Source organism: Lathyrus oleraceus, chromosome 6 (genome assembly GCF_024323335.1).
Source record: "Lathyrus oleraceus cultivar Zhongwan6 chromosome 6, CAAS_Psat_ZW6_1.0, whole genome shotgun sequence".
NCBI lineage: Eukaryota > Viridiplantae > Streptophyta > Magnoliopsida > Fabales > Fabaceae > Lathyrus > Lathyrus oleraceus.
In genome coordinates, this window is record NC_066584.1 from 213,177,934 (window position 1) to 213,192,756 (window position 14,823).

A 14,823-nucleotide genomic window follows, 5' to 3' on the forward strand; every position below is an offset into this window, starting at 1 on the left:
AAAGGCCGTTAACTTTGCACCAGCTCCTAATGTCGTCAACAATCCCATGCCCTAGCATGGTGGATCCAACGTTAACATGATTGAAGGAGAAGTCAAATTAGTCTCTGCGGTTAACAATGAAGATGGGGATAGTCATTGCGACATCGATAACTGGGTGCGTCCGAGGATCCCGGGTGAAGTTCTCAATAATTGGTCTTCTGAGGAGATTGTCCAAGCCACTTGTCTAGAGGAGTAATTTTCTTTGTTTATTCATGCATATCCAAGTCTTACGTTCCGCCAGGGCGTAATGACTCATTGTAGGGCTCATCTATGTGACACTTGCATTTTTTATCATAAATAAATGACGTCTTTTTGCATTCAAATATTTCGTTCCCTGTCTTTCTATTTTTGCAGTTTTTCAAAAAAAAATGGCAATGTTTTATTTAGTTTCCACTTTTTTTTTCACACTCATAAGCACATACCATCACTCATGCAGATGCACATCACCGGATCCTATTGATAACGGTTCTGCTATGGCTCACTTCGACTTTGAAAATCCAATCTTTCAAGCTGAAGAAGAGGGTGATGAAGACTGTGAACTCCCTGAAGAACTTACCAGGTTATTAAAACAAGAGGAAAGGGTCATTCAACCGCATCAAGAGTCTGTTGAAGTGATTAATCTCGGCACCGAGGACGCCAAGAGAGAAATCAAGATAGGGGCTGCTTTGGAAGACAATGTGAAGAAGGGGTTGATTGAATTGCTGCAAGAGTATGTTGACATCTTCGCTTGGTCTTATCAGGACATGCCAGGACTTGACACAGACATCGTGGTACATCGCTTGCCGCTCAAAGAAGGTTGTCCTCCGGTCAAGCAGAAGCTCAGAAGAACAAGACCAAAGATGGCTGTCAAGATAAAGGAAGAAGTGCAAAAACAGTTGGATGCAGGGTTTCTAGCAGTCACAAATCATCCGCCATGGGTTGCAAATATCATTCCGGTACCTAAGAAGGATGGAAAGGTACGGATGTGTGTTGACTACCGGGATCTGAACAGGGCTAGTCGTAAAGATGATTTACCCTTACCTCACATTGACGTTTTGGTGGATAACACGGCTCAGTTCTCGGTATTCTCCTTCATGGATGGCTTTTCTGGCTATAATCAAATTAAGATGGCACCAGAAGACATGGAGAAGACAACATTCATAACCCCATGGGGCACCTTCTGCTACAAGGTGATGCCGTTTGGTCTGAAAAATGCCGGAGCAACATATCAGCGAGCGATGGTGACTCTGTTCCATGATATGATTCATCATGAAATCGAGGTTTATGTTGATGATATGATTGCCAAATCTCAGACAAAAGAAGAACATTTGGTGAATTTGCAGAAACTGTTTGAGCGTTTGAGGAAATTCAAGATGAGGCTTAATCTGAACAAGTGTACTTTTGGGGTGAGATCTGGAAAACTACTGGGTTTTGTTGTTAGCGGAAAAGGGATTGAGGTGGATCCGGCCAAAGTGAAAGCGATACAGGAAATGCCTGAGGCAAGAACAGAGAAACAAGTCCGTGGTTTCTTAGGGAGGTTGAACTACATTGCAAGGTTCATCTCTCACCTAACAGCCACGTGTGAGCCAATATTCAAATTGTTGAGAAAAGATCAGGCTATCAGGTGGAATGATGATTGTCAAAGGGCGTTCGAGAAGATAAAAGAGTATTTGCAGAATCCTCCTATCCTTGTGCCTCCGGTCCCAGGGAGACCGCTGATTATGTATTTGACAGTACTGGACAATTCCATGGGTTGTGTTCTCGGTCAACACGACAAGACAAGTAGGAAAGAGCATGCCATCTACTACCTGAGTAAGAAATTCACAGATTGCGAGTCGAGATACTCAATGCTTGAAAAAACATGTTGTGCACTTGAATGGGCTGCGAAGCGATTGAGACAATACATGCTGTCTCACACAACCTTACTGATCTCCAAAATGGATCCAGTCAAGTATATATTTGAGAAGCCAGCTCTCACCGGAAGAGTTGCTCGTCGGCAAATGGTACTGACAGAGTACGACATCTAGTATACTTCCCAAAAAGCCATCAAAGGGAGCATTTTGTCAGACTATCTTGCTCAACAGCCGGTTGAAGATTATGAGCCGATGAAGTTTGATTTTCCAGATGAAAACATCATGTTCCTCAAGATGAAAGACTGTGAAGAGCCAATTGTTGAAGAGGGACCTGATCCAGACGAAAAGTGGACTTTAATGTTTGATGGGGCCGTCAACGCCAGAGGAAGTGGAATTGGTGTTGTCATTACAACTCCAAAAGGTGCCCACATGCCTTTCACTGCTCGTCTGACTTTTGAGTGCACCAATAATGAAGCTGAGTATGAAGCCTGTATCTTGGGTATTGAGCAAGCCATTGATTTGAGAATCAAGATTTTGGACATCTTCGGAGATTCAGCTCTGGTAATCAATCAAGTGAATGGTGATTGGAACACTCTTCAGCCTACTCTGGTCCCTTATAGAGATTACACGAGAAGACTGTTGACTTTCTTCACAACAGTAAAGCTGTACCATATACCTCATGATGAGAACCAGATGGAAGATGCTCTTGCTACTCTATCCTCCATGATCACGGTGATCCGTTGGAACCATGCTCCCAAGATCGACGTGATGCGCCTTGATAGGGCCGCGTATGTGTTTGCTGCTGAACTGGTAGTTGATGACAAGCCCTGGTATCACGACATCAAGTGCTTTCTGAAGAATCAAGAGTACCCTGCAGGGGCATCCAACAATGATAGAAAGACTTTGAGAAGATTGGCAGGCAGTTTCTTCTTGAACAAAGACGATGTTCTGTATAAGAGGAACTTCGACATGGTTTTGCTCAGATGCGTGGACAGACACGAAGCATACATGTTAATGCAGGAAGTTCATGAAGGCTCCTTCGGTACTCATGCCGACGGACATGCAATGGCTAAGAAATTGTTGAGAGAAGGTTATTACTGGATGACCATGGAACTTGATTGTTTCAAATATGCTCGGAAGTGTCATAAATGCCAGATTTATGCTGATAAGGTGCATGTGCCGCCGAATCCTTTGAATGTGATGTCTTCTCCGTGGTCTTTCGCTATGTGGGGCATCGATATGATTGGAAAGATTGAGCCGACCGCTTCCAATGGGCACCGCTTCATCCTTGTTGCCATCGACTATTTCACCAAGTGGGTCGAAGCAACATCGTTCGCGAATGTCACCAGACATGTGGTTGCCCGATTCATCAAGAAAGAAATCATTTGTCGCTATGGGATTCCCGAAAGAATCATTACTGATAATGGTTCTAATCTCAACAACAAAATGATGAAGGAGTTGTGCCAGAACTTCAACAGTCAGCATCACAATTCTTCCCCTTACCGCCCTAAGATGAACGGTGCTGTTGAAGCGGCAAATAAGAACATAAAGAAGATTGTGCAGAAGATGGTCGTTATGTATAGAGATTGGCATGAGATGCTACCCTTCGCCTTGCATGGGTACCGTACTTCAGTACGTACATCGACCGGGGCAACCCCTTACTCCCTTGTGTATGGTATGGAAGCAGTCCTACCTGTTGAAGTGGAGATTAAGAGTCATGTTGGATGTCAAGTTAGACGAAGCTGAATGGATTCGGACAAGGTTCAATGAGTTGAGTCTTATCGAAGAGAAGCGAATGGCAACCATTTGTCATGGGCAGTTGTATCAATGTCGGATGAAGAAAGCCTTTGATCAGAAAGTGCGTCCTCGATGCTTTCAGGTCGGAGATTTGGTGTTGAAAAGGATCCTTCCTCCTCAGACAGATCACAAGGGCAAGTGGACTCCTAACTATGATGGACCGTATATTGTCACCAAGGTTTTTGATGGTGTGGCCTTAATGCTTGCAATGATGGATGGTGAAAACTTCACTTCCCCGGTGAACTCAGACGCAGTTAAAAAATACTTCGCATGAAATAGACCCGCTAGACAATAAAAAGAGTAGTCCAGGCAAAAATGGGCATCCCGACGAACCAAGAAAATGAAAAAGGTTCGGGAAAAAATTAGGGATTAAAAGTGAAAAGATTGTACACCCGGTAAGTTGAAAACCTGAAAAGGCAACTTAGGCAAAAATGGGTATCCCGGTGGATTGAAAACCCGAAAAGGGCGATCCAGGCAAAAGTTAGGGATTAAGCGAATGACTGCGTTCTGAGTAGTTCTGAATCTCATCTCATGTCATTGACTGGAAACTTTTGAAGGATAGGAAACAATCCAATCACTCTTTTAAAAAGCTGATCATCTAGAGGATCTTGAAGACGAGCAAGTCATAGCAGAATTGGAACCCAATAGAAATCCATTTCACATTGCCATTAGATTAATGTCTGTTTTTATCTGTTGTGCGATTACCTCTTTCCAGGGATTGCTTCCTGATGTAAATGCCTATTCAGAGGCCGTTCAATCAATAAAATCATGTTATTCAGTATATCTCTGTTTTCATTTTCATTTTTCTGTTTTGTTTGCAAAAATGACGTCTGAATTTTTTGATAAACATTGCATCATGACACATAAGAGCTTTACAGGTACATGCTTAATAAACATTTAAAATTGCTGTAAATTTTAAGTGCTTTGGATCGTCTATTCAGAACAGGTACCCTCAGGGCATTTCCTTAAAATCCCCTGCAGATGACCGTGAATGTTTTCCACCAACAGACGAAGTTGGTATCTTATCCCTGCAGAGCTGATCAGAGCGTTGGATTCTTCAATCCCCAGCAGGTTCTCACCACTGTACCTTCCCCCAAGCGGTGGTTTCAGATTATACACTCCCCAGTAGAGTTGACAGTGTCAGACTATATACCCCCAACGGAGTTGACAGTGCCAGACTGTATCTTCCCAGCAGAAGCGGCTGCTCCTCAGAGTTCGAGGCCAGATCGATAATCCCAATGCCAGATCCATGGTTTCTTTCCTTGAAGCAGAACCTCGGTACCGTATCGGTGTTTGCTTCCCCTGCTGAGTCATCTCTCGCAGATCGTGGTTGCCAGAACCACTATCGCTTTCCCCAACAGCAGGTTTTCAGTGTCGTTCTCTCCCGAGTCAGAATCTCGGTATTTCGTCATTGCTAGAACACCGTGTGGCAGGTCATTTCCCCACAGAATTCTTTGCGCTGTGCATCTCCAACAGCCTTGCCAGGGTCCAGAAGATGGTGATCATTTCCCCAGCAGATCCCCTTGCCTCAGCTTGGCATTCTACCCAGCATTTCGCATCCCTGCATGTAGAATCATATTGCATTGCGTCCTCCCAAATCGCGTAGCATTTCTATTTTCATGGAGCATTACACCATAGAAAAATTCAAACATACGCATGTAAGCATGAAACATTCTCGGTATCCCAAGTGATAAGCCAGAAGTTGTTTCCAGTACTCAGACTGAAGATTGTTCATGACTTACCTTTGTTATCCCCAGCAAGTGTCATTGGCCCATGCGCCGCCTCTATTATCGTTCCCTATTTCTGTCGATGCTGACAGGCATGAAGTTTCCGGTATTCAGACCGAAGTGGCGTTCAGGCCAGTTTTCCGATGTTCAGATCGAAGAAGTTTCCGACGTTCAGGTCGATGCAACTTGTGGCGTTTAGGCCAGTTTTCCGATGTTCAGATCGAAGAAGTTTCCGACGTTCAGGTCGATGCAACTTGTGGAATTCAGGCCAATTTTCCGATGTTCAGACCGAAGAAGTTTCCGACGTTCAGGTCGATGCAACTTGTAGCGTTCAGGCCAGTTTTCCGATGTTCAGATCGAAGAAGTTTCCGACGTTCAGGTCGATGCAACTTGTGGCATTCAGGCCAGTTTTCTGATGTTCAGATCGAAGAAGTTTCCGACGTTCAGGTCGATGCAACTTGTGGCATCCAGGCCAATTTTCCGATGTTCAGATCGAAGAAGTTTCCGACGTTCAGGTCAACGCAACTTGTGGCATTCAGGCCAGCCCCTCGGTGTTCAGACCGATATTAATAATCTCATATCTCCTGATGTTCAGATCGAAGTCATTTCCAGTATTCAGACTGATGAGCGGCATTCAGGCCATGGTTATTTCTGTGTTACCATTTATTTTGGTATCCAGGTTAACATTCTTTTTCGGTATTCAGACTGACTCTCACCGTACCAGACGGATTCTTCTTTCAAGACCACCTCTTTGCCGATTCTGACAGGCATTGTTACTTCACTTCACTTCAGTGCAAATTTCGGGCTTTTACTGTATTCAATCCCTTGATACCTCAAAAGCACGAAAGCCGCTGCTATCTTCTTTCCAAGTCTCCAGTTGATTGAATAGGGGCAGCTGTAATACCCCAAAATTTACCCTACATTTTTCCTGGAAGCATACGCTTTACACCTCATGCATGCATTCATTTTTAGGTCATTTAACATTTGCATTTCATCATGGAAATCGGAATATTTTTTCAAAAAAAAAAAAAAAACGAAAAAAAAAACGGAAAACGAAAATAAATAAATAAATAAATAAATTAAATAAATAATTAAATAAATAAATAATTAATTAAATAAATAAATAAATAAAAAATCTCAAACTTGGACCTCTCTCAAAAGCCCACTAAGCTACCAATATTAGCCTATAAATACTAGAGTTTCATTGAAACAAAACAGACAGAAAAAGGAAGAGAAGCAAAACACTCTGAGGTTTCCTTGGAACAAAACCCTGGACAAAACCTAGAGAGAGACTACCTGACAGAGAACTCAGAGCAGCCTCCAAATCCTGAAGAGAACTTAACTGCACAGAATAACCTCTGCCTCACATAAACCCTAAAGATTGTTTTGTAAACCTCACGGGTGCAACTCAATTTCAATCAAGCTCTCCAATCAGGTTTGCCCTATATCCATCATTTTATGCCTTTAATTTGAATGCTCTAAATGTATGAGGTATTATGGGTGAATTTGATACCCTTTTGATGCATGTGTTTGACAAGAGGTTTAGGCCTCCTACCCTTGGTTGCTTTTTGTGAGCTTTTTGTGAATTTTAATGGCATGATTCATGTGGTTACATTTTGACTTGGGGGCAACCCTTGATTACCCTACTTTTTTTGTCTCTAACCTGTTTGTTGAGTTTTTGTGAGGGCTCACATGACTTTTGCAGGGATAACTTACGTGGTTTCCCACCTTATTTATGGGATACCTCCTGGAGGTTTATTTCGATTACCTGTACTGACTCACTTTCTTTGATGGTGTTTAGCTTGGAAGGATCCCTGGGTTTCCCATTCCTCTAATTGCTGTCACCTCGGATCTTCCTCCGTGTGGTACTTTTACATTTTTCCCGCATTTTACTGCTTTCCTAGCTGGAAGACCTCGATAGGAGGCAATGTTTTTGTGTGTTTATTTTTTTTACAGGTTCCTTCGTCAAGGACTGCCTTTTTGCATGAGCATCCCAAACCCTAACCCTTCATTGATTTTTCTTCTCCTAAACACACGTTTACTCCTTCTACTACAGGCGAGTAAGTCTCCAAAGGTCGAGCATCCGGTAGATTGCGTAGTAACGTCGTTCGTCCAAAACCTAATCCATAACCCCGTAGTTAGCCGAACTACGACTTGCTCTGATTCTCATTCCAGATGAGATACGTAGGCATAAGACGCGATGTCTTAGCGAGCACACATCCCCCAACCCATAGGTCAGCCGAGCTACGAAGACTCTGATTCTCATATTCAGATGAGATACGTATGCAGTGGATGCGACATCCGCGCGAGTCATTTTCATTTAACCCCCTTTTTTTTAGTAAACAACACAAGATAAACTCACACCCTTTAGACAAGAACTACAAAAGTGGATCCCGTAGAGTACTACGGATGCGTAGGGGTGCTAATACCTTCCCTTCGCATAACCGACTCCCGAACCGAAGATTTGGTTGCGAGACCTTGTCTTTTCCTTTCCTCTTTTCAGGTTTACTTCGAGCGTTTCCTTTCCCTCCTTTGGGATAAATAACGCACGGTGGTGACTCTTCTGTCATTTTCTTTCGCTGGTTGTTTTTTCGCACACTGTATTTTTCAGGTTGAGACACCTAGGTCTAGAAGCTTAAATTAAATAGCTATCATGCTCAGAAGTAAACCACGACCATGGGGATAATGATCCTCAACCCTTAATCCACCATCCTGTAATAAGCATTTGAAGGAATAAAGTGAAGAAACTCGAGCTTACCAAAGCTACGTTGGAATTCAAGATGCACCAACAACCAGGTAATCTTCATTATTCCTAGGTATCAATTCTCCTTTTTGTCTTCTTCTTATTCTTCTTCTTCTTGGACCTGTGAATCTCTTTTTGTGTGAGTCTTGTAAATCGGGTGATTTGAGAGGAGTGGTTGATCGATGAGTGAGGTTATGAGTCTTCCGAGCTTCAAGAGATTGATGGTTGATAAATGAAAATCTGAAGTTAATGTAGATGTTTGATTGGCTGCATTTTATGGTAAAACACTAACTATACTCTGATGTCTTGACTGATGTCATGACATGCTTTTTGATTGGCTGTATTTTGTGTTAAAACATCTAACTGTACTCTGATGTCTTGACTGATGTCATGACATACTTGAGTAGTATGCTGCAGGTTTAGCTAATACACGATTTACTGAATGTCAAACTGGATGTTATGACATTCATCCCTGACAGCAGATACTGAATTATAGACTAATCAGTTTTTCTGTTATAGTTTAGTATTTAGTTCAGGCTGATTTTCTGTTATGACAGTCATTCATAACAGCAGTCTTTGAATGTCAAACTGAATGTTATGACATTCATTCCTGACAGGCCAGTTAGTTTTTCTGTTATTTATCACAGGCTGATTTTCAGGAAATTAACAGCAAGCTGATTTTCTGTTCTGTTATGACAGTCATTCAATACAAGATTTACTGAATGTCAAACTGAATGTTATGACATTCATTCCTGACAGCAGATACTGAACTATAGGCTAGTTGGTTTTTCTGTTATAGTTCAGTATTTATTTCAGGCTGTTTTTCAGGAGAGTAACAGACCTGGCACATAGCCTATTGTCTGAATGTCAAACTGAATATTTTGACATTCATCCTTGACAGCAGATACTGAATTATAGGCAGGTTGATTTTTCTGCTACAGTTCAGTATTTATTGCAGTCTATTTTTCAGGAGAATAACAGACCTAACATATGGCCTATGTTCTGGACGTCAAACTGAATGTTGTGACATTCATTCCTGACAGCATATGCTAAAGTGTAGGCTAGTTAGTTTTTCTGTTTCAGTATTTTTCTCAGGCTATTTTTCAGGAATCTAACAGCTGAGTTAAAATCCAGGAAACTAACAACTGAGCTACAATTAATGAACCTAACAAATAGCCTATTTGTTAGCACCCTAATATGTGGAAATTAGGTTAACTTGCTTAACCTTAATTTTAGGAAATACAAGTACAAGGCCCAAATCCAGTTGGGTGTTTAGGTTATAAATAGCAGATTGTAACCTAGGTTTTGTAAGCCTCAAACCATGTAAAATTAGGGGTGTGTGTGCGGTAAACCTCCTAACCTGTGGGAAGGTTACCATGTGTTTCTCAGTGCTCAAAGCATGAGATTATTTGTGACTCAAAGCCTGTAGGTAAGAGTTGTTATGGTCTTGAACGAAGCTGTGAAGCAAGTTCAAGTTGTTTAGCATTACATTGTAATTGTAGTGATAGGAATGGAAACTGGTGGTTTCTATCTAGGAGTTCCTAGGTATACATTGCATTGGGTAGGGATTAAGTGAAGAGTTGTAAACAGGGGAGTTTAACTCTGAATTAATACTGCTGATAGTGGATCTTCTTCCTGGCTTGGTATGCCCTCAGAGTAGGTGATGTTGCACCGAACTGGGTTAACAATTACTTGTGTTTTTACCTTCTGAACGTTATAATTCTGTCTGTTATAAAATAAGGTCAACCTGTAATGCTGTAACATGTGATGTTCAAATCAATGTTGAGACATCATGCTGATAACTGTGCAGGCTCAACAGAAGTAAGTGCTATGTTTGATCTCTACTGTGTCTTTGTACCAGATGGACATAACTGGGTGTTCTTCCATTCAATGGTGATATAGTAGCAGATGTCGTGACATATGTGAATGTGTGCATATCAGTACTGGGTTTTAATTTGTATAACTGTCTTGCTGTATTAGTAACAATGTTGGATCAGATGTCATTACTTGGAGTAGAACATCTGAACTCTGACTACACCAAAATTCCAGTTAATTTGTATGATGGTAATTTTTGTTTATAGTGAATTCAAGGGAGAGTAATTAAAGTGAAAGAATTGGAGAACTTAGGTGAATGATGAGTTTCTATCACCCTTCAATAATTGGTGATGGATTCAGTTATATAGGTGGTTAGCCATTTGAATTTTGTAACTGAATGGAAGTTAGGTTGTGGAAAAGTTAGCTAAGAAATTTAGTTTAGTTATAAGTTAGTTATAACTGAATTAGTTGAATGAAAGTTGGGAATTGGAAATTCTGTTTTGGTAAGTTGGAATCAAAAAGTTGTTAGTTTGCAGGTTATTAACAGTTAGAGGGTTGATTTGATTTTTTCATTTTAATGGTTTGGAAATTTAGTTATATTAGGTGCTAGGCTTGAAATTTTTCAGTTTGCCGGACCCTTTGTATTGTTGCTTCTCTATTATTGATGTTGTATTATCATACTTGGCTATTTGGTAGTGCATTGTTGATGCTTTCGTGAGCTATTGTGATTAATGCCAACTATGTTTTTCTACTATGCTTTGCTGCCACTGATTATGCCATGCTGGTATGATTTGGAATAGTATGCATTGTTGTTTGGAATGTGTTGCTTGGCATGTTAATGGTGAATGTTTTGGTGGTTTTCTACCACTCCTTGAATGAAGCCATGCTGCAGTTTTTTGTTATTTTTGCACCATGCCAACTTGTGATTGTATTTTTGCTTGAAATGATTATAATGCCATGTTATGAACTGATGCATATGCTTGCTTCTTGTTGTTTTGGTGTGATGTGATTGTTGTAGTCTTACATTGTGCTATTAATTTGCTTTTGTTGTGTAACAGCCATGACAAATGTATGTGCTTGCTGGTTGATGCATGTTGTATGAGATGCCATGATAATAAGGCTACTAGTATGCCACTGATATCTTGTTGTTGATATGATGTATGCTTGGATTGTGTTGGTTTCCTGTTTATGTTGCATACTATACAACTCGATGGACTACCTGGCCATGCCTTGATGAATATTGCATGATGATGCTTGCTTGTCATGGTGAATTGTCATAATGTATTATGCATGTTTGCTTGTTATGGTTTGTTTATATATGGTGTATGTTGTTGTTGATGATGTATGTGTTGATTGGATTAAGTGCAGGGTTGTTGGCTATGTCAGGGTTCAAGGCAAAGTTTAAGGCTTGGCAAATGACAAGTGCATTCAAGGCATGACTAAGACCAAAGCGTTTGATGCAAAAATGAAGTTTCTTGTTCATGAAGAAACATGATGATGGAAACTCATGAAATGATGAAAAAATGTAGATACAAATAACATTAGGGATAGGTCATGAAGAAAATAGGTTGGTTGAGTTTGGTCAAATTAGTAAAAATTGCATTTTTTTGTATTTTCTTTTGTAATGGACAATGTAAATGTTGTATGAATGATTGAATTGACCTCTTTTGGATGAAAATAGTCCTTATGATTAAATGGACATGTTTGATTTCACCATGAAACTTTGCCTTAAAATACATGTTTAAGTCATAGCTTAGAATTAATGGTATAAAGACCCTTAAAACCCTTTGAATAATGATCTTTGAATAAGAACATAGGGCTTAGAACAAAAGGAATGAGAACACATGATGGATCAAGTACAATGGGCCAAAGATACCCTAATAAACAAGGACCAATGAATACACCCAAAGACTTAAATCAATGGACTAAGAAAGCATAATGGAACAAGGACCAATGGACCAAGAATACATCATGGAGTGTGAAGCAATGATTGCCACAAGGACTTGATCCAATGGTCTTGGATATTTAAATAAAACATTCCCCTTTAGAAAGAGTACTTTGAATTAATGATAAACCATGAACCAATGACTATGAATCATGGACCTTAAAACTTGAAAGCACCATAGGCCTATAATCAATGGACTAAGATTGTACAAATAGAATGCACATGACATGGATGCTTGAACAAGGCCTTGGATCAGATGAATCTCAATCATGTAGCCATGAAGGTCAAGTTATTAACTTTATGAATGATTTCCATGATCAAATAGCCCATTTGATGATTGATGATGCATGACATAATGATCAAGAACCACACTCCAATGTATTAAGGTTTCAGTCAACCACAAAACCAAAAGTCAACTAACGAGGCCCAAAAGTACAAAATATCCCTAATTAGGGTTTCATGATGCCAACCATACAATCAAGGACTTAAAACCAAGTACCAAGGATCCATAATCAAATATCCAACAAATGGACCTAAAATTAGAGTTTGGTGATAAAACACAAGCTCATAAAGTAAACCACATTATCCAATAGTATCAAAGTCAAGAATTATGGTTTTGGTGCATATATGAATATCATGACTGCAAATTCCATGAACCAAGGCCCTAAGTAAAAAGAAATTATGGTTTCACCCCTTTGATTCCATATGATGAGCATTACCACAATCATAGGGCTTGATCCTTAAGTAAACCCTAACTTTTGTTAGGTATAAATAACCACAAATATATCAATCTATGGTTATTGTTTAAAAGTGTTAACATGAACGAATTGTGAAGAGGAATTCTACTTGTCCTTGGTAATAGTTTTGATGAAGGAAAACACATCAACAAAAATAAGAAGTCAAATCTTGAAGACTAGTGCAATCAAGTTCAAATTATCATAAAGCTTTGGAAAATTAATGGAAGAATCAAGATGGTTGAATATGTATTACAATTCGAGTTTATATTCTACTTTATTCTACTTTCTCTTCTTTTTGATGATGTCAAAAGGGGGATAAATAATAGGTATTGTATTTGTTCTTGTTCATAATTCTTTCAGGGGAGAATGTCTTGAATTGAAAAATCAAAGGGGATACATACAATATAGGGGGAGATTCTAGTTGCTACTTAAAATTTCAAAAAGTCACATATTAAAGCAACTCTTTGACGAACAAGTTAAATTTAAAAGGACGATTTGTCATCATAAAAAAGGGGGAGAATGTGAAGAAGATTTCTTCTTGTCCTTGGTTATAGTTTTGATGAAGGAAAACACATCAACAAAAAGAAGAAGTCAAAGGTTGAAGACTAGTGCAATCTAGTTCAAATTATCAGAAAGATTTTGAAAAAATGGAAGAATCAAGATGGTTGAATATACCTTAGGTCAAATATCAAAGACCAAATTCAACCATGCACCAAAGTGGACAAACCATCTAAAAATATCATGAACAAAAATGAATAAAAACAAACATGTATCATATTGAACTATTAACCATATTTCAAATAAGATCAATATCCGATGAAGAATTAAACATATTATGAACCATGTCTTTAAAGTGATTTAAAAACAATTAGTACCAAATTCTAACCTAAGGCATTAAATCAATTATTTAACAAACAACTAAAAAATGATTAACAATCTAATTAAAAAATAAACATTTAAACATGCATATTTGCAAGCATTTATGTAAAGTGTAATCAAATATCATGCATTAAAATATTATGAACAAATAATAATAATCATAAAAAAGAAGAAAATAAGACTGTGAGCAAAGGGTGCATAACTGGAAAAAGAGGGGCCAATAACATTGAGGCGCAGTGTCCATGGGGAATATGCCCATTCAGATTGCCTTGGATTAGGGAGGTGCATAAGGAGCAGAAGGATGAAGCAAGCATAAATGTGGGCTTAATGGGGTTAGGCCCATTCCAACATAAAGAAAGGAGGAAGATGGAAATGTTCAACCTTCATATTTCAAAAACAAATAAAAACACGTGCCATACAGCACCAAACAAGTTTAAACTTTCAGACCCTCAACCACCCTCCTCCATCGCGCTAGAGCTCGTTTCTGGCGGCGGTGGAGTGCCAAAATGGAAATTAACACCACCATCCAACTCGTTTCACCAAGCTCATTCTGAATATCAAGTCAAATTCACAAAATCCCTATCCTAAGATCCAAACTGAGGAAGAAATAAGCAAGAACCCTAAGTCTAAAAACCTAAATTAAATAGCTATCATGCTCAAAATCAAAGCGAGACCATGAGGTTAATGATCCTCAATGCCTAATCCACCATCTGGTAACAAGACTTTGAAGGAATAGAGTGGAGAAACCCGAGCTTACTAGAGATACGTCGGAATTCAAGATGCATCAACATCCAGGTAATCTTCACTCTTCTCACTTATCAATTCTCCTCCTTCTCTTCTTCTTCTTCTTCTTCTTCTTGGCCATGTGAATCTCTTTTTATATGAGTCTTGTAAATCAGGTGATTTGAGAGGAGTGGTTGATTGATGAGTGAGGTTATGGGTCTTTTGAGCTTCAAGAGATTGATGGTTGATGAATGAAAATCCCAAGTTAATTTGTATGATGGTGAATTTTAGTTTATAGTGAATTCGAGGTAGAGTAATTAAAGTGAAAGAATTGGAGAACTTTGGTGAATTATGAGTTTTTATCATCCTCCAATCATTGGTGATGGATTTAGTTATATAGGTGGTTAGTCATTTGAATTTTGTAACTGAATGAAAGTTAGGTTGTGGAAAAGTTAGTTAAGAAATTTAGGTTAATTATGAGTTAGTTGTAACTGAATTGGTTGAATGAAAGTTCGGAATTGGAAATTTTGTTTTGGTAAGTTGGAACTAAAAAGTTGTTAGTTTGTAGGTTATTAACAGTTAGAGG